Source organism: Manis javanica, chromosome 4, assembly GCF_040802235.1.
Source record: "Manis javanica isolate MJ-LG chromosome 4, MJ_LKY, whole genome shotgun sequence".
NCBI lineage: Eukaryota > Metazoa > Chordata > Mammalia > Pholidota > Manidae > Manis > Manis javanica.
In genome coordinates this window covers 45,442,671-45,467,670 of record NC_133159.1, presented here as the reverse complement: position 1 = coordinate 45,467,670, position 25,000 = coordinate 45,442,671, and the positions used below count along the sequence as shown (strand labels likewise).

At 39.5% G+C, this 25,000-nt stretch overlaps 1 long non-coding RNA gene across 1 annotated transcript in view; it reads left to right on the top strand.

Annotated features, from left to right (window-relative positions):
* The first annotated feature begins 5,247 nt into the window (after positions 1 to 5,247).
* LOC140848895 (uncharacterized) overlaps positions 5,248 to 25,000 on the top strand; it is a 60,488-nt gene continuing 40,735 nt past the window's right edge. The window contains exon 1 of the long non-coding RNA XR_012130172.1: positions 5,248 to 6,236. This is a non-coding gene — a long non-coding RNA (uncharacterized lncRNA). The remainder of the gene's footprint in view (positions 6,237 to 25,000) is intronic.

Sequence of the window (25,000 nt, the reverse complement as noted above, 5' to 3'; positions counted from 1 at the left end):
CTCTCTGTATCTGCAGGAACCGACGTGGCAGCAGTGTGTGCATGTGCGTGTGTGCACACTGGAAGGAAAGCAGACTTTGCAGCCAAATCAATCTGCTTGCAGATCCACAGTGCAAGCCAGGGTTGTGGGATCTTGAGCATGTTTGATTTTTCTGAATCTCCATTTCCTCATCTAAAAACATGCAATCAGTGATGCTTACCTTATGGGATGCAGAGCGCTGTTGTGGATATCAAAACAGTGTTTTGTAACCAATAAAATAACCATTTATTAAGCACCTGCTCTTTACTAGGCACTGAGCCTAGTAGCTGTGTAGATTTAATCTATAATTCCTTTAACTATCCTACAAGGTAGCTATTATCATTTCTAATCACCACTTCAGAGCAGAGGAAATTGAAGTTCTGAGGCTTTGAGCAATTTCCTCAAGTGATAGTGCCAGAAGTCCAACTGGATTCTTTCTGTAAAGATTACAGTATGGATATGTTCACGATGCTTATATTTTGTGAGTCTTAGTCAAGACTAAAAGTCTCCCACAGAGCGTTTTCCTTTATTGTCAGCACTTTTTCTCCCTCCATCCCCCTTTCCAATAAAAATCCAAACCTTTGGCTAACCTGGCCATTTATGGAAGACGAGTGAGTTCCACTAAGTGATTTAAACATGATTTGATTTTCTTTGTCCAGGTGCTCTTCAGCTTCAATGGGACGTGATCAGGAAATTATTTCTTGGTGTTTATATGAGAGAAGAAGAAAAGCTGCTGAGAGTTAAACTTTTGCACAATCCAACATTGAAATATCAAAAACTATCCTCTCAAAAGAAAATGATCAACTCTTTTGACATTTTCTGGAGGTTTCTTTGAAGCTTTAACCAAATATGAGAAAAGTGTGGAAAGTCAGGAAAGCAAGTTAACTCTTTCACTGAAATCTACCATGTGCCTGTTTCTTGATTCACCTGGACAAATGGGTATTGTCTTCCTCATTCCTTACAGTTACCCTGTATGGTAAGTATCTTTAGATCCATTTATCACTTAAGGATGCTCAGAAAGGTAAACATTTGTCTGAGAACACACAATGATTAGGCGTCAAAGCCAACATTCAAATCTGTCTTGCCAATGGATTTCAGTCCCGGGCAAGTTCACTACGGATTCAGTGTGACCAAAGAAATGACAATAGAATGTTCTTGGGGTAAAAGGGTTATAACCACCTTTATTTCCGTGGTGGCAGGTCTATCACTAGAATCCCATCCACTCAGAGCGAGTCTGCCTGCAGCAAGCCAGTCTCTGCCTATGGGCCTCTCTGCCCACACAGCCGTCCCCTGGGCCTCTGTCCTTGGCACTGCCACCACTCCAGCCTCTGCTCTGCTCTCCTGCAGCTTTGCAGCAGTGCCACCGTATTGCCCAGAGCACTGGCAGAGCCCTTTATGTAGAGTCAGAGCAATGTATTGCCCACATGTGTGTGGTGAGATAGCTAACCACGGCCAGGTGAGAATCCTGACCACAGGAATTTTCATTTTATCCACAAAACCTTAGTCTGTTTGGTCCTAAAGTTCAGGTTCTTTTTTCTACTATTCTCTGCTTCTGAATCTGCAAGTCTACTGATGGGAGCTGTTGCTTCCTCTAAACTCCTCTCTTTAAGGAGCCCAGCCCTTTGTCCTGTAGCCCTGGGGAGATCCTGGGAAGACTGCAAACCTGCAGTTATATAAAAAAAAAGGACTTAATCTTGGAGACTGCATGAGACCACCAAATGCCCAGGCAGCAAATGTGAGAGTATAACTTTTGGGAAGCTTATGAAATGGACAGCTGGATGTTTCTATTTTTGGATGTGAGCTCAGGCACCAGCAACAGTCTGTATCTTTTTTTTTTTTCTTTTGGCAGGGTGGGCTGGGCTGGGAGAAGAGGAGAAAGAAACAAGGAAGCGGAGCTCCTTTCAGTTCATTCCGTTCACAGTGAGTGTCTTGGATTTAAGTAGCCTATGTGCAGACCCCATTATTTAGTGGTTTATTTAGATTCAGTAAGATATGCAAGGTGTCCCACCTGTTCTACCTTATTTTAATTTTTAATGAACTCTTGAATTGTAGTCTAAGAAAAATCAAAATAAGCTTCCAAACACTTGGTTTACATGCCATCTTCAGGGTTCTCCTTCTGGGGTGGTAGAAAGCTCACAGATGTTAGAGTTCATGAGATACAGGTTTGACTTTCAGCCACATCATTTATTTTTGAGTGGCTTTGGGCGAACCATCTAACATCTCTGACCTCAGTTTTCTCATCTCTATAATGAGTATAAAATGCCTGCTTTTTAAGGTTGTCATGGTTATAAAGTGCTTGATACCTAGCAGACACTCATTAGATGTCAGCTGCATTTTCCTTCCTGTGCAAATTCATTATCTGTATTCTCTTAGGTAGGGAAATGGGCATGAGGTATGACCTACATATTTTGGGACAACTTGGATCCACCCAGATTGTTGGCAGGGACCATCAGCCGTGGTTTAAGACTTAAGCCAATGCCCATTATGTCATTATGGCGCCTGCAGAAGTGATTACTTATGTTACTTTTCCAGTTCAGTGCAGAGCAGAAGGGGAGAGTTTTTCACACTGCTGGCGTTTTGTTGGAGCACAACGATACAAATCACAGATGGCTTCCTCGGCAGATGTGGCTCTGTAGAACTGCAGTGTGGGTTTACAAGGGGTTTAATGAAAACCTGGCAATCTTCCAGGCTTGAATCAATCCTCTGGGGTTCTCAGCTCATGCACATATAGGCCAATCTGCAAATGTCCACCCTGTTGATGGTGTGGGGAATGGTAGGGTGAAAAGTTTTTACCTGGGAAACAAAGCCAAATCTATCTGGCTGAATTCACAGACTTGGGTCCTGGGAGGTGGAACAGTGATATGGAAGGGAAGTTGGTAGGAAGTGGGCAGCCTACATCTGGAAGATGTCCAGATGGCTGCTGTCCAGCTGGGGGTAATCTGGGTACAGGATAGAAAGATGGCTTTCCCAGATGCTTGCGGGCTCACATTCTTTTCTTCCTTACTACAGGTTAAGCTAAAAGGCATGAGTAGGAGCTGCAGGTAGAGGATAAGAAATAAGAAAACAGTTTCAATTAAGTCACAGTATAGGTTGGAACTGGACTTGACTACTGTTGCTTGTTTTTAAAATGCTCTTACTTTTCAAATGGCTAGCTTGTTATTTCTCATCTGTTTTATGTTGGCTTCAAAGTTATCTCCTTGGAGGAAGCTTCCTTGATCACCTCCCTGAAAAGGAATCTCCAAGCTCTTTGCTGTATTGTCTCTTAGCTGTGCATTTGTTTCGTAAAGTATAACAGTTTATTTGCTTGTTTCCCTTCTGCTTTGGCCCTTACCTAGAGGCTTCTAGAGGGAAAGAGCTCTGTTCATCTGGTCAACCAAAGTAGCCCAGTGCCTATTGGAGTACTCCGCACATGGTAGACATTCAATTAATATTGTTGGTTGAATGAATATATTTTGGACAAGAATAAGATCAGTGTTTATAGCTTAATGCTACCATTTTTTAAGCCATATAACCATCCAAATTATTCAGTGTTTCTTAGCCCAGGATTTGTCATCTAAAAGGGATAAAAATACAATAGAGGGTAGGTGTTTATGTAGTGTTTAACACATAAGAAATGTTCAATAAATTAAAGGTATTATTATTCAGTCATTGAAGAATTAGGTTAACTATCAACAAATATTTACCAATATTTGTAGTCAGCTTATATCTGTTGAGATCTAGCATATGCCATGCCTCATACTAAGCATTTTTATATACATCATCTTACGTGATTCTTTATAACAACCTTGTGAGAGAGTCTTTGTATTTTAGAACAAAAGAAATAGAGACTTAGAGTAAGGGGCTTGAATAGCTACTCAGTGGCAGAGGCAGTATTAGCTCCATTTCTATTTTTACAGCCATAATTTTCTCCCATAATTCCAGGCTGCTTCCTATTAACACTCACTCTGGATAAATAAACATAAGGAAGCCACATTCTCTATCCTCTGGGGCCTCTGGTTTAGGTGATAAGACATATGTAAGGGTAAAAATGAACACTAATAAAAACCAATGTTTTTTATGCTTCTTTGAAGTTTACAAAACTTGTCTCAATATTTATAGCACATTCAAGTTTTAAAAGATTATTATCCAGGACATATAAATAATTTATACAAGTCAATAAGAAAAAGACAAACACCTCAATGGAAAAACTGACAGATTATGAACAAGCAATTCAAATGGCCAATAATCACAAGAAAAGATATTTGGTATTATTAGTCATGGGGAAGTTCAAACCAGAACAATGAGGTATCATTTTCCATCCATCAGATTGGCGAAAATAACAAAGAATACCATTTGATAAGGCTAATGAGAAATGGAAACTATCGTATTATACTAGTGGAACTATAAATGGATATAATCAATTTGGGCAGCAACTGGCAATACCTATTAGAGGTGACTGTGAACATGCCCTTGGAACCAGGGCTTCCCCTAGAAATTAAATGTCTTAGAGAAACTCTTGCAAATGTGCAGAAGGAGACATATAAAAAGGTTTCGTTTTAACATTTTATATAATAGTGAAATATTGGAAATAATATAAAAGTCCATTAATAGGGGACTGAACAAATTAACTGGTCATTTGTAAATGAAATATGAAACAGCAGCTGAAGGAATAAATTAGAGCTCCACTTAGAGATGTGGATAAATCACAGACACATTTTGTTAAATAAAAATGTTGCAGAAAGACACAGACAAGATGATATTTATGTACATTTAAAAAACATGAAAAGCAATTGTGCATGGTTAAAATGAACTCTCTTTATGTACCATAAAGATCTGGTCAGGAAGAAAACATGCCACTACATGATAATAATTACTTTTGGAGAGAAGGGAGGGAACTGAGGTCAGGGAAGCTTGCAAAGAGGCCTTCTACTGAACCTTCAACTGAATGTTTTAAGTTTAGTTGGAAAAAAACCCATCTGAAACAAATATGGCAAAATGTTAACATTGTTAGATCCAGGCGGTGGGTCAGTGTGTTTATTCTGTTGGTCTTTGAACTTCTATGCATGTATGGGATAATTTATAAAATGAACAAACACATCCGGAGCTTCTTCCCCAAACCTTATCCAATGTGCTCCTCGTTAAAGCCCTGGAGGTAGTCATGAGAGAGAAGATACTCCACTGGGCAGTTTTCAGGCCCTTCTCTCCAGGCACTGGCTTTCTGTTGTGCTGCCTGGGACAAGGTAAGCTGCTGGGTAGATGGAGAAGAGACTGCATGATTTTCGTTAGAAAGGGCCTGCAGCTGTGGGTGGGGCAGGGATGTAGGTCAAGGAAAAGGGGGAGAGAACCAGGGGAGCAAGGGGTACTAGGTTTTGAGGAAAGGTTGAAGAAACCAAGGTTCAGAGAAGGGGAATAACATTTTCAAGGTCAAGGTCACAGAGAGGCAGAGCTGGAATCTACCTCTGGTTACTTAACTCCATGTTCAGAAAGTGTGTGCCAGGGACAGGAGCTGGGACCCTGGAGTCCACAGGTCAAGGTCACATTCCAGCTCTACTATTTAGTGGCATTGTGGCCTTAGACATCCCACCTAACTCTCTGCACTTGGGTCATAATTAACTTTCTTAGAGTAACATTGGGAGAAATTCATAACATAACGTGTGTAAAGGGACTAGTGGGGCTAGCACAATGTCTAACTTGGTATTTACTTCACAAACAACAGTTACTCTCAGCTACAGTAGCATAATTCCAATTTGTTTCAATCATTCTTCAATAACTTGTTTTAATACTCTTTCCTCATACCTTTCCCCTCTTCCCAACCAAAACTGGGGCATTGTCCTCTGGGCAAGCATCCACTTCATCTGTGTCCAAGAATTGCTCTCAGAATTTCGATGAAATCTGCCAAACCCAAAGAGCACCTCCATCTCTCTGGAGTCTTTGCTCTTCTGAGTGCAGTCTGAGTTCTCATAAATTTTGGGAACAGCCAAATCCTTATTCTTTTTAAACAATTATCTAAAACTCCTGAGTCTTTTAATTTTTTCCAGCTTTATCAGTATATAACTGGGGTAAAGCATTGCATAGGTTTAAGGTATACGATGTGATGACTTGATATACACAGATATGTTGGAAAATGCCTGAATCTTTTTACACAATTCACAATTAAACTATGCTTTTTGCCTACCCTTTGCAGTTGGATTTTCAGACTGGATGCAGGATCTTGAATAGAAAAAGGATGAAAGAGCAAGGTAAGAAAAAAGATCTGAGAGTCATGGAGAAAATTAAATTCTTATCTGTGAGCATTAGAGACTGGTTACTTTGATCCTTTCAAATAATTCTATGACATTATTACCTGGAGAGCATAAAGTTGAGCACATATTTCCTCCTTTCCCTCCTAGGAGCAACTATTCCAAAGAACAGCTTCCTCCCCCCAACCATGCAATTAAAAAATTTATTTTTAAGTATTATCATGGTCTTATGAGTTCTTCTCTTTTATTGTTGTTGAGTGTGCTATAAATCATTATCATCATTATTTGTTTGGATTTCTCAAATGATTTGACCAGTGGGAATTCCTTCAAACCCTTGTCCATGTCTGTTTATGTTTCCAGTGATCTCTGAGTACCTCCTTACTCTCTGGCACAGGATGTTCCAGACTTACCATGTACTTTCCTTGTCCCAGAGCCAGAATTAGATATTTCTCCAAGGAGCACTTGTTCTTTTCAGTGAAGAATGGTATTTAGAAACCAAGATCTGGACATTTTGGGTGCTCTGCACTACTGATATCATTGCTTTTGGGCCCTTTCAGTACAGAGCTAAAATAAATAAATGTGTATGTGTGTGTATCTATCTCTATCTCAACCGGAGTCCATGATGGTTAATTTTATATGTCATCTTGGCTTGGCCACAGTTCCCAGATATTTATTCAAATGATATTCTGGATGTTCCTATGAGGGTATTTTGAATGAGATTAACATTTAAATCAAAGGACTTTGAATAAAGCAGATTGCCTCCCACAATGTGGTTGAAGGCCTGACTAGAAAAAAGACTGATTTCCTTTGAGCAAGAGGGACTTCTGCAGCAGACAGCTTTTTGACTCGAAGCACAACCCTGGTTCTTCTCTTGGTCTTCAGACTGCTGGCCCACTAGGCAGATTTTGGACTTGCCAGCCTCTCTATGAGCCAATTCCTTAAGTAAATCTCCCTTTCTCTAGATACACATTCTGATGGTTTTGTTTCTCTGGAGGACCCTGAATAATACAGAATCTGGTATCTCTAGTTCAAATCCAGCACCGCAGGATTCCTGCTCCCTTTCCTCATCTGTATTTGTAACTCCCATTCTTTTACAGTAAGATTCCTGGTTTCCAAAAAAGCCAATATATTCGTTCATTTGTTCTAACCCATATATACACAAATCAGCCATCATGGACTCTTCAAAAATGTCAGTGTCATGAAAGAAAGAAATAAAAAAGGCAAAAGGAATGTTGTATATTAGATTTCTATTGTATATTGATGAAACTAGAGACATGACAACCAAATGAAGCACATGGTGCTTGTTGAAGTCTGGTCAGAAAAAAAGAAAAAACAGCTATCAAGGACATTATTGGTAATCTCTGAATATGGAATGTATACCAGATAATATTTTACAAATATTCAATTTGAGGGCATGATAATGATATGTGAAACAATATAATTATAAGGGATAGGAAATGCATGTTAAATTGTTTAGTGATGTAGAATTTTGATGTTGGCAAGTTATGCTTATATGGTTCATAAAATATATATGTATTGATATAGAGAGACATATATTGATATAGGGAGAGAGAAAGTATGTGTGTGTTGTATGTCTGTGTGTGTTTGAGAGAGAAGGATGTGGCAAAATATTAATAGTTTGCACACCTAAAAGTTGGAAAAATAGGAGTTAATTGGACTACTAACTTTTCTGTTTGAAACTTTCAAAATAAAAAGATGGTGAATGGTAGCAGGTATTATATATCTAGCAGCAAGAGTATTCCTTATCAAGTATTATGTGCTATTGCAAGTATTATATATCAAGCACCAACTTTGTGCTAGGCTGTGTTAAGTGCTTTACATACATCATTAATTTATTTAATCCTCATCACAGTCCTTGAAGTAGCTAACAATTTTATAGCTGAGGAATCTAAGTTTTAGAGAAGTGCAGAAACCTGCATAAGGCCACCCAGCTAGCAGGATAGGAACTGAGGATGAGAGAATAGGGACCTGCCCAGACCATCAGCTACACAGTAGTCACAGCAAGACTGGGACTGAGGTGTGTAATTTTGACTCTGGTCTGTTTTATCAAAAAGGTTCTTTTTCATTGTTTTCTTGCCCACTGGGGCTCCATTTAGGGGAAGATTTCTGCCAGCTTTACTAGGCTCATTCTGAGGAGAAAATATTCCTTTTCCCCATTCTGCTTTAAAAAGATAAGGCACCCAGCTTCCTGTCCTGGGCCCCTCATCCAGACCTTTTATACTTACTCTTAGCGATGCATGTTCTCCCTGCTTATTGGGTCACAGCTTTATCAGATTCCAGAGATGTGAAAACCCAAGCAGACTGCAGAGCCTTCCGAGTGAAGGCAAGCATTCCCATTCATCAATGGAGGGACAGTGATCCTTTGTTTGCCTCTAGCTATTTGCATGCTATTCACTTTAAACATGAGCATAGAGTTAGCCTGGTACAGTGTGCTGCAAACTGAGGGTCATGACCCATTGGTGGGTCTTGAAATCAGTTCAGATGGGGGCTGACAGCATTTCAAAAGTGATTTAGAGTGGAGTTGGATAGAAGAGCAAATATCAGCTAATGCTCATTATAAAGGTATTGTTTTGTGAATGCACACACATGCTGAGACACACATATATATGTTTATTTTATGTGATGGTGTAAATAAAATTCATTTATTAATATGAATCACAGTTTAAACAATTCAAAGCTACTGGTCTTAGACAGGGGTTGTCAATGCCTGTTTTTGTGAACGAAGTTTATTGGAATACAGCCATACACTTGTGTGTATGTCGTCTCTGGCTTCTTTCACACGACAGCGGCAGAATTGAGTAGTTGTGACACACCGTATGGCATGCAAAGCCTGAAATATTTTGTATTTGTCTCTTTACAGAAAATCTTGATGGCCTCTATGGTCTAGGATACTGAGGCAAAAAATTCTAATTCAAAGTCATAAACCTCCCATTGTATATAATCTCCAGAGTTTCTGCATCTATTGCTTTTCCCCCAATAACTATCTAAGTTGTAGTAATTGCATATAGATTCATGTAAATGCATGTGTAACTACAGAAAAGTAGGCATAACAAAAGCAATTATTGCTTAAATATATATTTCTAACATAATAGGAATGTTCAGATGCAATACTAACATAGCAAACAAGATGACCTTTCCATTCTAGGAAAATATTTTGACATTTAACCTCATTGCTCTTAACCAGACTTTTCCTTGCACAAATTTTCAAGTGAAATATTTCAATCCTGCATTCATCTTGGGGGCCACATGTCTTATCCAAGTTAAATATTTCCAGAAAATAAATGTCTAGACGCCGTCTCATATAAATTAAGCACCCGGTTTTTAAAAGATTTCTAGCAGACTTCCTTTTTGGTGTGTGTACAATTTCACTCATGAAAAGTTCTGGGTAAAATCGGATGTGCCTAAGTCGACGCACCTGCAGGTGGCTAACGAGTGCTGCTTGGTCCTGAGAGGACAGTGTGTGAGTGGGGTGGGATGGGAAGATAAAGCCTGGGAGCATATTTCACAGAGAAGTGAAGAGAGCTCCCTTTTACTGTGAGGTCATTGTTACAAAAATCTTGGGTGAAAAAGTCCATGCACATTGAAATCTACCTCAGGGAGACTTGCTCTATTTGTTGACACCTCTCATCAGAGAATAAGGAACATGGGAGTGATCATACATGAAGATGAAATTCTGCTGTCTTTCTTTGACTTTCCATTTTATTCATGGGTTAGGTTTCTCCAGCAATGGGCTTTGTTTAATTCAAATGAGCTATTTCTAGTGCTTTTGATATCTATATTTTCTTTTTTTCTCCCCACTAAAAATGAAATCGCTAAGAAAAAAATCAAACACTTAAAAGACCAAAAAACTTTAAAGTTACTCTTGTTATGTAATGTTTATATTTTACTATACACTATATAAATATTATAAAATGTTTTAAATATATAAATATAATATATACCTTGTTAATTTTTCATGTAAATATTAAATATATAAGTACATGTAATATATTTACATACAAAAATAAATGTGTAAACATAAGTATTTTATGTATAGATGAATTATACATATTTTATTATATGAATTTTATTATATGTTTTAGCTACATTTATATTATAAAGAAAAGAATTGAATTCCATATGAGGGAATTTATAGTGGAACATATTGAACTACCAGAAATTTTGTGGAGTGGTAATTCAAAGAGTAGCCCTTGTGTTTTCCTTTTCTAAATTTTTGCGCAATTATGCACAGTACTCTTCTGTGCATTAAACTCTTACTGTTTAAAAAAAAATTTGGGAGAGGATTCAGGAAGTGGAGAAGAGAAAGAAAAGAAATTTGCATTTCATTGAGATACATGTCAAAGTTCTTTTTGACTCCTTACCCCAAACCCCACAAACAAGAAACGAAGAGATCTCTGGATATGGCTCCATGTCCCACTCACTCATTCAGTGACTGTTTCATGGGTGTTTGCTATAAGCCAGGCACTGGGGCCAGAGAGCAGAAAGAGCAATGTCTGTGCTCTAATGGGCTCACCATGCAGAGGGAGGGAGATGGGGGGAAGACAAAAAAGAAAACAAGATAATTTCAGATAGGGGGACTATTAGGAATAGAATACCAGAATGTGCTGGAAAAACTGGGTACTTTAGCTGGGGTAATCTGGGAAGTTTTCTCCAAAGAGGTGATGTTTGAATTGAACCCCAAATGGAGAGAAGCCCTGCGTTTAAGGATCTGAGGGAAGAGCCATGAAAGCAGAGGAAAGACCTGGTGCACACATCCTGAGGAGGGGCTTGGGAGAGAATTCATTATGAGGCTACCTCTTGTATGAATAATCTCAGGATCACTCTTTCAAGAGTAGGCTTGAGGGATATGTGTACTTGTCTCTTTAAGAGTCTCATAGGAAAAGGCTTCAGTGATCAAGTGACTTTGGAAATCAGGTGGGGCTAATGATGTGCCTTTTTGCTAAGCTGGTATTTTCAGCAAACTCCATAGTAGGGTGGCTGGTCTCAGCTGCTGGGTGGTTCTCTCAATTCTGAATAGAGGTTTTGTGGGAGATTTTATTTTCCAAAAATGGCCACAACAGTCCCTTTCACCCCACCTACTTTTCCTACAATATAACCTTGACATTCAGGATTTTAATTGTGGGAATCTCCTCCCCACAATTCCCTCCCCTGGAATTTGGATACACTTGTGCCTGTACTAGAAGTGACTTTGTGTGATCCTGTAGATAAAGTGAAGGTTCCTATGGCCAGGATTCTCACCTGACCCTGGCTGGCTAACTTACTACACACATGAGGGCAATGCGTCATTATTGACTATATAAAGAGCCCTGCCCAGTGCCCAACCGCTGCAAGGATGAAGGAGAACAGAGCAGAGTTTGGAGTGGTGGCAGCGCCGAGGACAGAGCCAGAGGACGGCTGTGTGTGCAGAGAGGCCCAGAGGCAGAGACTGGCTTGCTGCATGCAGACTTGCTCTGAGTGGATGTGATTCTAATGATTGACCTGCCACCATGGAAATAAAGTTGGGTATAACCCTTTTACCCCAAGAGTGTTCTACTGTCATTTCTTTGGTCACATTGAATCCATAGTGAACTTGCTAGGGGCTAAAACCCATTGGCAAGACAGAACCAGAGGCCAGTTCATGAAAGGCAGTACAGCTTCCATTTGGTTCTGTTAGGTTGGTGATTCTTGGAACCCAGCGGCCATGTAGTGAGGAAGCACAAGCAGTCTGTGTCTTGTTGGCAGCCTCAGCAGAGGTTCTCACCAAGAGCATCAACCCTGGATATGTGAGTAACAGAGACCAGATGGTCCTGCTCCCATCTATCAAGTCACTCCAGCCTGGAGTCTTCCAGCTGAGGCCCCAGACACTGCAGAGCAGAGAGCAGTTGTACCTATTCTGCCCTTCCTCAGTTCCTGACCCATAGAATCTGTGAGCACAATGAAGTGATTGCTGTTTTACATTGTCTCGCCAGTGGGTTTCAGCCCCAGGCAAGTTCACTGTGGATTCAGTGAGACTGAGGAATGACAATGAAACATTCTTGGGGTGAAAGGGTTTATTGCCTGGCTTGTACTCCTGGCAATAGGTTGAGCACTAGAATTATGTCTGCAACCAGCAGTCTGCAGGTCTGTAATCCTCCTTTGTCTCTGTCTCCACCCAGAGCGCTGGGCAGAGCTCTTTATATAGTGACTCAGTCAATAATAGCTTATTGGCTAGGGTGTGGAAGCAGTAGCCTAGCAGTGGGCCAGTTACCTATAATAGTTTAAGTTCAAGTGAGGATCCTGGCCATAGGAACCTTCACTTTACCCACATACACTATCAAGTTTGGGGTGATTTTTGTCACAGCAGATCATTACATAGGTCTGGGGTGCCTTTATTGTTAGCTGAGGACACTGGTGGTCTCTTCAGGTGAGAGAGGATGATACTCAGCTTCAGTGCCACTGTAGTGGACTCCCAGAACTCTAGTTCTTTGCCACCAAGAAGAGTGGGCAACTTAGACAATTCAAACAGGCCAAGCTGGGTGGAAAAGCGGCAGATGTTCCACTCCTGCACTCCTTGTTGGGAGAAAGCTGGTCACCATCTGTGGGTCTGCATTCTCTACCCATTAGCTTTCCTGCTGCCCTCCAGAATGTGGTCCTTCTTCCATACAACCCCTTAACAGAATCAAAGGTGAGCATTGTCTTCATATGTTCCAATAAAGTTAAATTATTTGCCATTCTTTGAGAGTGGTCTGCAAAGTCTCACCTCAAAAGTTTCGTTCAAGCTCTTCCTTATGTGCATCAAAGCCTGCATTCATCTGCAGTCTCCCAAGCTAGGAAGGGTTCTATTATTTACCCTTTTCACAGAGTATGGCACAGAGATTAAAACATAACCTCTGGATGTATTCTGCCTCATTCAGATCCTTGCTCAATAACTTATTAGATCATGCACATTAATTCAAATGTCTAAGCTTTGGTTTCCTCATCTGTAAAATGCAGATGATGATATAAGTCCATAGTTCATGGAGATAGCGTAAGAATTAAATGAGTTAATTTGTGAAAACATTTTGTCAAACACCTGGCTCATAGTAAGCACTACAGTACATATATACATATGAAATTACATTAATAACATATAGGAAAAAGAGATAAATATAGGAGAGTTATACATAGTTATGTACATCTATTTAGGTATACATATGATATATATATATATATGTATATACATATATAGTAGATAATATATTTATATATTTTTAAATTTATATGTACATTTTTTCCCTTAAAGTCTTTGCTACTCTCATTACTGTACTAGTTGTTCCACACCCTTGTAGTTGTACATATTCCTTATCTATTTACCCTGCAAACTTAATTGATGTGAGTACGCGATCTTAGTCTTGGCTGTCTCATCTGGAGCCAGTGTACTGTTGTCTCCTCCAGGACGAGGTATGTGCCTTACGCACCTCTGTGACCTCAGGATCCAGCATAGGCTTACATACTGTAAGAGCTCTATAAATGTTGCTTGAATTGATGAATGGCTAAGTGATCCATCAGAGATATGTCAGCTGGATATGCAACCTAAGACAATGATGTTGAAGAATCCATGTCTTCTTCAAGAACTCTCTGACCGTCCATTGTCTCAAATGGCAGAGGTTCCAAGACACGTCCCAGTGATCTGGCATGTCAGCTTTGAAGAGCGAGCCAAGGTCAGAGAATCTGAGTCGGTTGTTAACCAGGAATGGAGGGCTAAGGCAAGGAGAACTTTTACTGTTCTGCGACATCATCTCCCATTCATTTATATGGGTTAAAAGGGCTTACCAGTGTGGCCCAGAGAATTAAAAAAGAAAAAGCACTTCAACCTTCCTTATACACTAGAGAATATAAATGACCCCAGGAAATGACTTGGGTGCTGAGGTAATTTCCTAGATGGGCTTGCAAAATTCTTTTGGTATCAATTTCAGGGCATTGCAAAGAAACTGGAAACTTGGGTGTGGATGGTTCTGAAAAGTGAAGGGGCACAGACACCATTCTTACCACCCATGGTCCGAGCAGGAACTTTTGAAACCTGACATCATAAGCCTAGGACCAGGTCAGGCTGCAATGATAAGGCACTTGGGAGGAAACCTCCTCCAGATGGAGTGGGGACCAGCGGCAGTGGCATATGGTAGTGCAGTTTCACATTCATTTAAATATTTTTTTAATACATGCTCTCTGTTGGCTAATGCTGAGGACACAGAGATCAGTGCAAATCTCTGTCCCTCAAGAAACTCATATTCTAATGTGAGGGATCAGCATATAAGCAGATATATGTGCCAAGTGTGGTGAGACCCAGCAGAGGTGCTGCGGAAGCACAGAGGAAGAGCCCAGATCTAACCTGCCCACACAGGTAGTTACTGCCAGTGGTGGGAGGGAAGTCTTCACTCACCCCATCTGCTTGCCAGGGTGAGCTTTCTAAATTGCAAATGTGATTTTGTTATTGCCTTCTTATAACACCTTTGTATAATGATAATTTCTATGGACCAAATGTTCGTCTGCCCCGCAGTTCATATGTTGGAACCCCAGTCCCCAGTGTGATGGTATTTGGAGCTGGGGCCTTGGGAGATAATTAGGTTTAGATGAGGTCATGAGGGTAGAATCCTCATAATGAGATTAGTGTCCTTGTAAGAAGAGTCTAGAGAGTTGTTGCTCTCAGAATACAAGAAGAAGCCAGCCATCTGTAAGCCAGGGAGAGAGCTCTCACCAGAGCCTGACCATCTCAGATTTCCAGTCTCCTGAACAGTGACAAATACATTTCTGTTGTCTAAGACACCCAATTTATGGTATTTATTGTATCAGCCTGAACTATGACAGTAATTAGAAATAATAACTAACATTTGTTGAGGACTTACTATATGTCAAGCTCTGTCCTAAGTGGTTTGTGCTGACAATACATCCATAGCCCTCTGTTGCTTATAAGAGATACCTCAAGTTTTTTTTTTTTTATACAATCCACTCAAGGCTCTCCAGGATGCACTTCTGACCTTTGTTCCGCAGTTTCATTTTCTGCTGCTCCCCCATGGGAACCTTGAACCACGGGCATGCCCAAACGCTTGCAGTTTCTTCCAGAGAAGTCTCCATGCTTTGGCATCTGCTGTTCTGTCTGCTCACGTGTTACCTTTCTGCTCCTTGCTGGCAGGGTCTGTCCTAGTCATTCTTCAAGGTTCATTCGACTGATTTCTTCCTCTGGGAAGATTTCCCTCACTCTACAGGGCAGAATTCACAGCCCTGCCCTGTGGACCTTTGCTTATGCTGCTCTTGTACCTGGAATGCTCTTCTCTTAGTGGTCATCACTTACCTTTCAAAACCCATCTCCAGAATCATCTCAGGTATGGAGTCTTTGTTGACTCACCTGAAAGGACTGGCCATACTGTGCTTGATACTTCCACTTGACATTTTTCTGTTGTTCCCCTGTGACACAGGGCTTTGGGTTTCCTGAAGATGGGGCTGCTCACTCTATCTACACATCCTCAGTCCTTAGTAAATGTTTGGTGAATGAATGAATGAATGGTTGCATTCATCACATTATATTGTAATTAATTAATCTGCCTGCATGTTATTGTATAGCATTGTGTACCATGAGCCCTTGAGGGCAGGGTTTAGTCTTCTTACCTATTCTGTGTCATCTTTTTCCACTTTTTTCTCTCTAGCACTACTATTCACACTGAAGATGTAGGAGACAGTGTTGTTAGGTGAGTGAGTCAAAGCTCAGAAAACTCATCTGTTTGCATTTGGGTAATTTTTTTAACCTTTAAGTGAGGTGAAGTAATACAATTAGGAGAGTCTCTGGTGGAGTTACAAGAACATCTTACAAGAATCCATAACCTCTAGTCTTTAAACCCAGAGTTTTTATCATGACCTTGACTAGTCACATACTCAATTTGAGTCCATTTTCTGGGAATGACTTGTAGACTAATAATATCTAACACACAGGATGGTTTTGAAGACTGAACAAGAGAGTATACATAAAGCGCGTGGTATCTGAACATGCTCAACCAATGTTATTTCCTTTCACTTGGCTAGTGTCATAGTGTGGCTTCAATTTAGTTACTTTCTTAAAAGCAAAATTCTGTAGGTCTTTGAGCACAATAGACAGTCTAGGTCATGTCCCTCAGTGGGCCGGATGTCAAGTGGTGACCTTGAAACCTAATACTGGAGTTTGCCAGGAAGATATTAGCCTACTCTCAACTTACACTATTTTGGGGTTTGATGGCTTTGGAAAGAAGATAACAGCTGACTTTTATGTGATAGAGGATGGCTGTGCTCTGGAAGAAAGTGCCAAAACCTCAACTAATCCCTCTTGGAAAGAACTCAGCATGCTCTGAAGCTGGACATTCAAAGGCTATTATTTTTATGCCAACATCAGAGTTTATTCAGGAAGTTTCCAGAAAAAAAAGTCAAATCTCATAGCAGTGAACTCCAAGGGAACTGGAAAATTCCCTAATCCTGCTCCTTATGCATGTTTAACAGATAGAAAGATGGAAAGAAAGGTTTACTTGTCAGAATACTCTCAGTGATGCTGCAGTTATAAGTAACTTTAAAATTTCAGTGGCTTAAAAGAGCAGAGATTAAAAAAATTAATATTACATGTTGATTATATATGACCAGGGTTTTGGTCTCATTCCAGAATTGAGGCTGATGTTGCGTCTACCAGATGCAGCGTTGCAGGGCGTATGGGTCATGGTGAATCACGCCCTGAGTGCAAACCATTTCTCCTTGGTGGTGGTGTGTGTCACGTTTGCAACATTTCTTTGGCCAAACGAGTCATACGGTGTACTAAGTTTGTGGAATGAGGAAGTACTATTTTATGATGGAAGCTGAAAAGAGGAGCACCAGAAATACCAGCAAATCACAACTGAACAGAGGGAGTAGACTCAAGAGGTATTTGAAGAGATAGAATCAACAGGATTTGGATGTATGATAAATGGGAAAAGAAGAAGTCTAGCATGATGCTTTGGTCTCTGGTTTGGTTGACTGACTAAAGATGGTACAATTTACTGAAAAAGATATCCTTAGTTTGGGATATATTACATTTGCTTGGCTGAAGGCAGCCAGGAGGGGAGATGTTAAATAAAGAGTTGAATGTATGAATCTGGGTCTTAGGAGAAAGATACAAGCTAGAGATAAGTGTTTGGTGGTCCTTAGATCAGAAATGGTGGCTGAAGCTAAGGTAGAGTGGATAGAGTAAAAGATAACTGAGAAAAGTATGATGATACCAAGTACTGGTAATTGGAACATTTATGTAATGATGATAGAAGTGCAAATTGATACAAATCATTTCAAGAAACAGTTTTCAATTACCTAGTAAAAGTGTGCAAACCCTCTCACCGAGCAACTGGCCCTGATTATATATCCTAGACAATTTCAGATAAGATATATAAAAGAAGGTGATAGCAGCATTGTTGTACTCACAATATATTGGAAATAACCCAAATATTCAACAGTAGAAAGGCTAAATAAATTGTGGAGTATTCATACAATGGAAAGTTGCAGCAGTAAAAAATAATGAAACAGAGCCTCAGAAACAACGTGGATGAACCTCAAGAACATAATGTTAAGTAGAAAAAGAAATTGCAGAAAAGAACATCCAGTATGATTCTTTTTATATAGAGTTCAAATGTTTCTTTTTATATAGAGTTCAAACTAAACACATGTGGTTAAACTTAAAAATAAATGAGTAAATGATAAACACAAAAATCAGGATAGTGGTTGTTTTTGTAGGAAAGTGGAAAGGGATAGGATCTCAAAAGTGCATCCAGGAGGTTTCAAAGGTTATTATAATACTTTATTTCTTTAAAAAGGTGGTGGGAACAGGAGTGTAAGCTGTACTGCCTTTTTAACCTACATACATTTCACAAATATTCTTCTGTTTCTACTTATTACTTTAAAACAATTTCAAAGTAATCTAAATGGTAAAAACAAAAAGTAAAATAAAGGAGGCTTGAAACATTGGCACAATACATCTTAAAGGATGGTTAGAAGAAAAGAAACCTTTAAAGGAGGTTTACCTAATGGCCACAGACACCCGGGAGAGAATAATGCCATGGTATTGAGAAGAAAGGTAATCATGGCTTTCATTTATAAAGTGACTTCTATGTTCCAGGCACTTGGCTAAGCTCATTATAAATATATTTCATTTAATCTTTCCTTGAGGTTGATATTATTATGTTCTTCAATCATATGAAGAAAATGATACTTAAGGAATTCAAGTTAGTATCTCAAGGTCTTATATGTATATAAATGGCAGAAATTGGATTAGAATAAGGTTTCTTTGACTGAAAGTCTGTACACTTAACCACAATGTTATGTTTTCCCTCCTCCAAGGGAATGTAGATTTGAGAAGAAGGAATAGTCCGCAATATCAAATGTTGCAGAAAAATGAAAGAAAATGGGGCAGAAGTTCTTCCACTGAATTTGAGAATGAGGAGATTATTGGGATCTTTCTGGAGTATCAACAGTGGCAGTGATGTTGTGTTAGTGAAATTCAAAGTGCAGGAGATCAAAGCATGAATGGGAAGTGAGAAAGTAAACACAGAGAGTATAGAATATTCCTGAAAGGAGAAAAATACCCTTAGGCAAAAATCATGTTACTTTGGTGATAACTAGCAGTTTGGGTAAGTAGGAGACTTGTCACTGGGTTGTATCAGATACCTGATTTGAGTTAGAAAAGAGAGGATGGGAATATGTGATCAAGAGGGCCAGGAAGTGAAAGACCAGAGTAGGGAATCTCCACTTTCAACCATGATAAAGTAAGAAACTGATTAGGCAAGACAAAGAAAGACATCCAAATTGGAAAGGGAGAAGTAAAATTATTTCTATTTGTAGATATGATTTTGTATATAGAAAATTCCAAAGACTAAACCAAAAAACTAGTGCTGATCAATGATTTTAGTAAAATTGCAGGATACAAAATCAACATATAGAAGTCAGTTGCATTTCTATACACTAATGATGAAACATCTGAAAAAGAAATAAAGAAAACCTTCCCATTCATAATAGCATCAAAAACAATAAAATACCTAGAATAAATTTAACCAAGGAAGTGAAAAAACTGTACAATGAAAACTACAATGCAAAAAGAACTGGAAACAAAGTGAAGAAGACACAAACAACAGAAAACACCTGTGTTCATGGATCAGAATTAAAAATTGTTAAAATGTCCAGACTACCCAAAGGTATCTATAGATTCAATGCAATCCCCATCAAAATACAAATAGCATTCTTCACAAAAATAGAAAAAACAATCCTAAAATGTGTATGCAACCACAAAAGATCCCAAATGACCAAAGCAATCTTGAGGAAAAAGAACAAAGCCAGAGAAATAACACTTCCTGGTTTCAAACTATACTGCAAAGCTATAGTAATAAAACAGTGTGGTACTGGCACAAAAGACACATAGACCAATGGAACAGAATAAAGAGCCTAGAATTAAATCCCTGCATATATGGTCAACTAAAAATTAATAAGGAAACCAAGAATTCCCAATAGGAAAAGGATAATCTCTTGAACAAATGGTGTTGGGAAAATGCTATGAATATACACAGAACAATGAAATTGGACCCTTATCTTAACCACTAGCAAAAATTAACTCAAAATAGATCAAAAACTTAATATAAGGCCTGAAACTATGAAACTCCTAGAAGAAAATATAAGGAAGAAGCTACTTGACATTGGTCTTGGCAATGATTTTTTGGATATGACAATAAAAGCACAAACAACAAAAGCAAAATTCAACAAGTGGGACTATACCAAAAGTAAAAGCTTCTGCACAGCAAGAGAAACAATAAAAAAAAATGAAAACAATTTGAAAAAATGAAAAATCTATGGAATGGGAGAAAAGTTATGCAAACCATATATTGGACAAGGAGCTAATATCCAAAATATATAAAGAACTCACATAACTCAGTAACAAAAACCAAACAATTTGATTTAAAAATGGATAGAAGGACTAAATAGACATTTCTTTCCAAAGAAGACATCCAAATAGCCAACAGGTCCATGAAAAGATGTTCAACATCACTAATCTTCTGGGAAATGTCCTTCTTTCTCATTATCTGAGTAATATTCATATATATATTTACACATACATATCACATCTCCTTTATCATTCATCCATTGGTGGGCGCTTTCGTTGTTTCTGTATCTTGACTACTGTGAATAATGCTGCAATAAACATGAGAGTAAATATATCTCTTCAAAAATCCTGTTTTCCTTTTCTTTGGATATATACCCAGAAGTGGAATTGTTGGATCATATGGTAGATCTATTTTTAATTTTTTGAAGAACCACTATATTGTTTTCCATAATGGCTAAACCAATTTGCATTACCACCAACAGTATACACATGGGTTCCCTTTTCTCCACATCCTCACTGACACCTGTTATTTCTTGTTTTCTTTATGATTGCCATTCTAACAGGTGTGAGGTGGTGTCTTATTGTAATTCTAGCTCTGGTTCTAGTTTAACCCTGTGAACTTGGATGAGTATTTTTGCCTCTCTTGGCTTCACTTTCTGCACCTAAATAATGGAGATGATAAAATTTACCACATAGGATCATTATGAAAATTAAATGATATATCATATAGTTCAAGACCTGTTTGTTGTGTTTAAAGTTGTCAAGCAGGCCTTTCCAGAAGGTTGATATCCACAGTTATCCAGAGACATTTACTCTGAATAACTGGGGCACACTGTTTCAGAAAGGTTGTAAAACCTTTCTCTTTTATATAGGATATATATGGGGTATAGAAGAGTTTTGAGGTCTATGGCTGATAGATAATCTTGAAAAAAAACAGAATAAGTTGTGGTACAGCAGAGACAGACCATATCTTTTTTTTCTCCTTTTCCTCTGAGACATCTACCCACTTCTGGCTTAGGTTATCAAGCGAAATTAATTTGTTGCTTTCACCCTGTTGACATCTATCTCTGTCAATGAAAGTCCCGGGCAGCCTGGGTGCAAATCAACATAAGTGTCAGCCTTCTCTCCAGGGAGGCCTGTACACCATGCCTAGACCAGGAGGGGGATTTTGGAGGTGAGGGCAAAGTATTTCTGGGAATATTTTAGGTGCGCTAAATGGCAGAAATTGGTCAAGGGTTACCTTTGGATTGTATGATAGATGTCAAACACCTCATTTCAAATAGTAACAAAACAAAACAACTGCTTTAGTTCCTTCCTTGCTTAAAATAGAAAATATTGGATAAGAGAATATCAATGATAGTATCTATTGTATTTTAAGTGCACATGGTCTTTTTCTCTGTGAAAATAACTATTCATTATCTCATTTGATCTTCACAGCAATTTCTTGGGGTATATACAGAAGGCATTAATACCCTTTTTTATAGCCAAGGAAAGAAACATTCAAGTCCATAAAGGTTAAATAATTTGTCCAAGGTCATCAGCTAAGAGGTAGGAGGTGTGGTACTTGAGTTCGAGTCTTCTGATTCCAAATCCTTATTGAATACACAAGGGTGCTTCCCTCTTTCATGCCTTTGCTTATATTGTCTTCTCAGCCTGAAACAATGTAAAGAGAAGGAATAACTTCCATCTATCAATATCCTTTCTAACAGTCACTGTCCAATGAAGGAATGAGATAATGAGTTCCTCATTGCTGGAGAAGGGTAAACAGTACTGTTGGAGATGAGAACTATGCATTGAATGGTAGATTGGACTTAGACCCTTCTGAATGTGTGACTGAGCATCCTTAACCTAAAAGCACTAAAAATAGCAATAAAATCCTTGGATATGGAAGCCAGGTGAGAGAATGGAAGTATGGGGTATGAATTCTGAACCAGAGGAGACCCTTCAATTCACACAATCCCAGAGCATTATAACCAAGGGAGACCTTGGCTCATCTCTGCACACCAACTGTCAAACTCTCCTCACCTCTTCACCACCTACTAATTAGGACAGCCCCAGAAAATTCAAAGAGAAGAACCTCAAGTTCTGTTTTGGCCCTTAGAATCTGTGAAGAGGTGGACCAGGGTCCTAGGAAATCTCTCCCATATTTCATCAGGACTGGACCTCTTCATGACACTTAGGACCCAAGACAATTGACCTAAAGCTTTAGCCTGGTAACTTAACAGGACTCTAGCTAAAATGCATCAAGACGAATAATTCACTTCCACTATTGACCAGTGAAAAACATATACATATTATCAACAAGTGAGCAATGGGCCAAGCCAACTCCAGTTCCTGATTCCAGGAGCAGAGGTAAAATGGGTGGGAAGTGGATGGACTGCACTTTAAAGTTGGATAACCTTGAGTTAGAATTCTGGTCCCGACACTGTTGCAAGGTGACTTGGTAAATTAGCACGTGCCTTTCACATATCTATAACTTAAAATATGCATGTCCACTTCTTAGAGCAGTACAATGATGTACGTGTACACACATGGCACGTAATAGGTCTACATTAAATTCAGTTTCTTTCCTCCTTCCCAGATAGTGACAGAATGTCTAATTATTGAAAAGTAAAATGCTGTATGACATGTAGAATACATAAAAATACTACGGAAAAGATCTAGGAAATTTTCTACTGCTTTTCTTAAGACCAATTATTTGAGTGGGAACCAAGTACTAATGTTTATCATCCATCATTAGTGCAATTTGAAACAGAAACAGGTACCTGTGGGTCATTAATCTGGCTCAGGAGGTCACGGTGCCCAAGGCCAGCCAGCTGCTCTTCACGGCTTTGCTCTGCACTGGGTTTCCTCCTGCACTCTGGGGCTCCCCCCTACCCCGCATGCCCTGTCAGCATGACTGATGAATTCAATATCCCCCTCTCCTGAGCTGACAGCCCAGGAGCTGACTCAACCCAGCAGGGACCCTGGTCACCCGACTCAGGTCTCCCCAGTCAGAGGCGGGGCCTGCTGTGGACAGACAGACAGGTCTGGAGGGGCTAGTAAGCGAGAACTCCCTGAGTGCCTCTGCCAAGAACCAATTTGACGAGGCTGCCATTCATTCTGTCAGGCCGCGTATGGGATTCATCAGGACCAGCCGGTCTCTCCTTCACCTCCATCAATGTGCCCTAAAGCATTTTTTTTAACATGGTTGCTCTCCGGGCATTGGTAAATATGCCAGTGTGTGATCCACCATTGCCCGACATCCTGTTGTTCCACAAGTGTTTATCCCCCTGAACCAGGTGAGTGGGAAAGGCTCCTATGCTGCCATCATGGGATAGAGACTTACTGGTTTATTGATTCATCCCACAAATATTTACTCAGCCTGCTGTCTAACTATGGAGATGAACCAAGGAGAAGGATATTTGCTGGTGCTTAATAAAGAATTCCCACTCGATGAAATGGAATCTGGAAATTGAGACTGAAGGGCTAGGAATATTGAATTTATCATTGACCATATGATTTAGGCATTTTACATATATCACCCAACTGTCCTGTGATAACCTTGTATATAATATTGCTACCTTTATTTTATAGATGGGGAAACTGAGCCTCAAAGGGGCCGAGTGACTTATTTAAGTTCTATAGATGGTAAGTGCCAGAAATGGGATACAAACCGGTATGGCTCCAAATCCCATGATCTTAACCGTTTTTGCTGCATTGACTATTCCCATACTTTTATATAGTTGTTGATAGGATAAGAGGAAGATAAAGCTGTTTATAGATGCACTTTGAAAAATACAAAGTTCTCTACTGTAAGAGAATAATAATAATATGCTGGGTTTAACTTGCAGTGGATAATGGAGCATTTAGTTGACTGACCTGTTCTCCAAGTTCAAGAGGCCTCTCGGGTTTCATCATCAAAGTTGCCTGGTAGTGCTGGGATTCTTGTGCGCTTCTCCTGGGCCGAGGTTCCCGAGTGTGGCCTCAGCCAGGTGGTACTCTGCTGCCCATGAGAGATGAGGTTGACCTGAGCACTGCCCTGGAGTTTTCATCTAAATAATCCCTGGAATAACCACATTCAACTTGGTAAAAATTTTATTTCTTGTATCTGTTTGAAGCAAGCTTCCTTTCCAAAGTTCTCTCACTGAAATAGGAAATAAAGATGGCTTTTCTGTGTTTGGAGAGGTAACTCTTGCACTTCTTAGCTGTTCTCTGTGAAGGCTGAGCTAGTCAGATCCCAGAGACATGGAAATGGAGTATTAAGTAACCCTGGGGGGCAGAGATCCATGTGCTCCATGATTCACTTGCTGTCCAACTTTGGGCAAGTTGCTTAACTTCTGTTTCCATTTCTCCTTCTGTAAAGTGGGGATGATAATACTTCTTCATCTCACAGAGTTTACTGGACAGTTCAGATGTAATGATAATTTCATCTATTTAAAAAAAATTCATTTGGTTACTTCTAAACACTTGAGGTAGAGTGAGAGTAAGGCAGTAAGCTTAGGCTGTGGAGCTTACAGTCCAGTGGGAGAAAGATACCTAAAGCAGACTTGATAGGAATAATTGCTGAAAGAAAAGTTCTGGGAAATGTCATGAGAAAGAAATTGAGGGTGCTGTGAGGGCCTGTGGCTGTCATTTAAGGTGAGTCTTGAAGGATGAGTAATAGGTGATAGAGTGAAGAAGGTAGAGAAGGGTATTTTTAAATGGTTAAGTAAAGCAGCATGCATGAATTGCAAAGGAGTTTAGCACAAACCAAGAATGTAGAGAAAAGGCAATGTGTAGGGTAACCCTGTTTGCTGGGGACAGTCCTTTTCCAGCCCCGAGTCCTCATTAATAGAGCTTTCTTGCACTGTCTGAAGCTTCTCTGTTTGGATGAGAAATTGTACAGTCATCTCACTCCTGTGGCTGGCACGTCATGAGC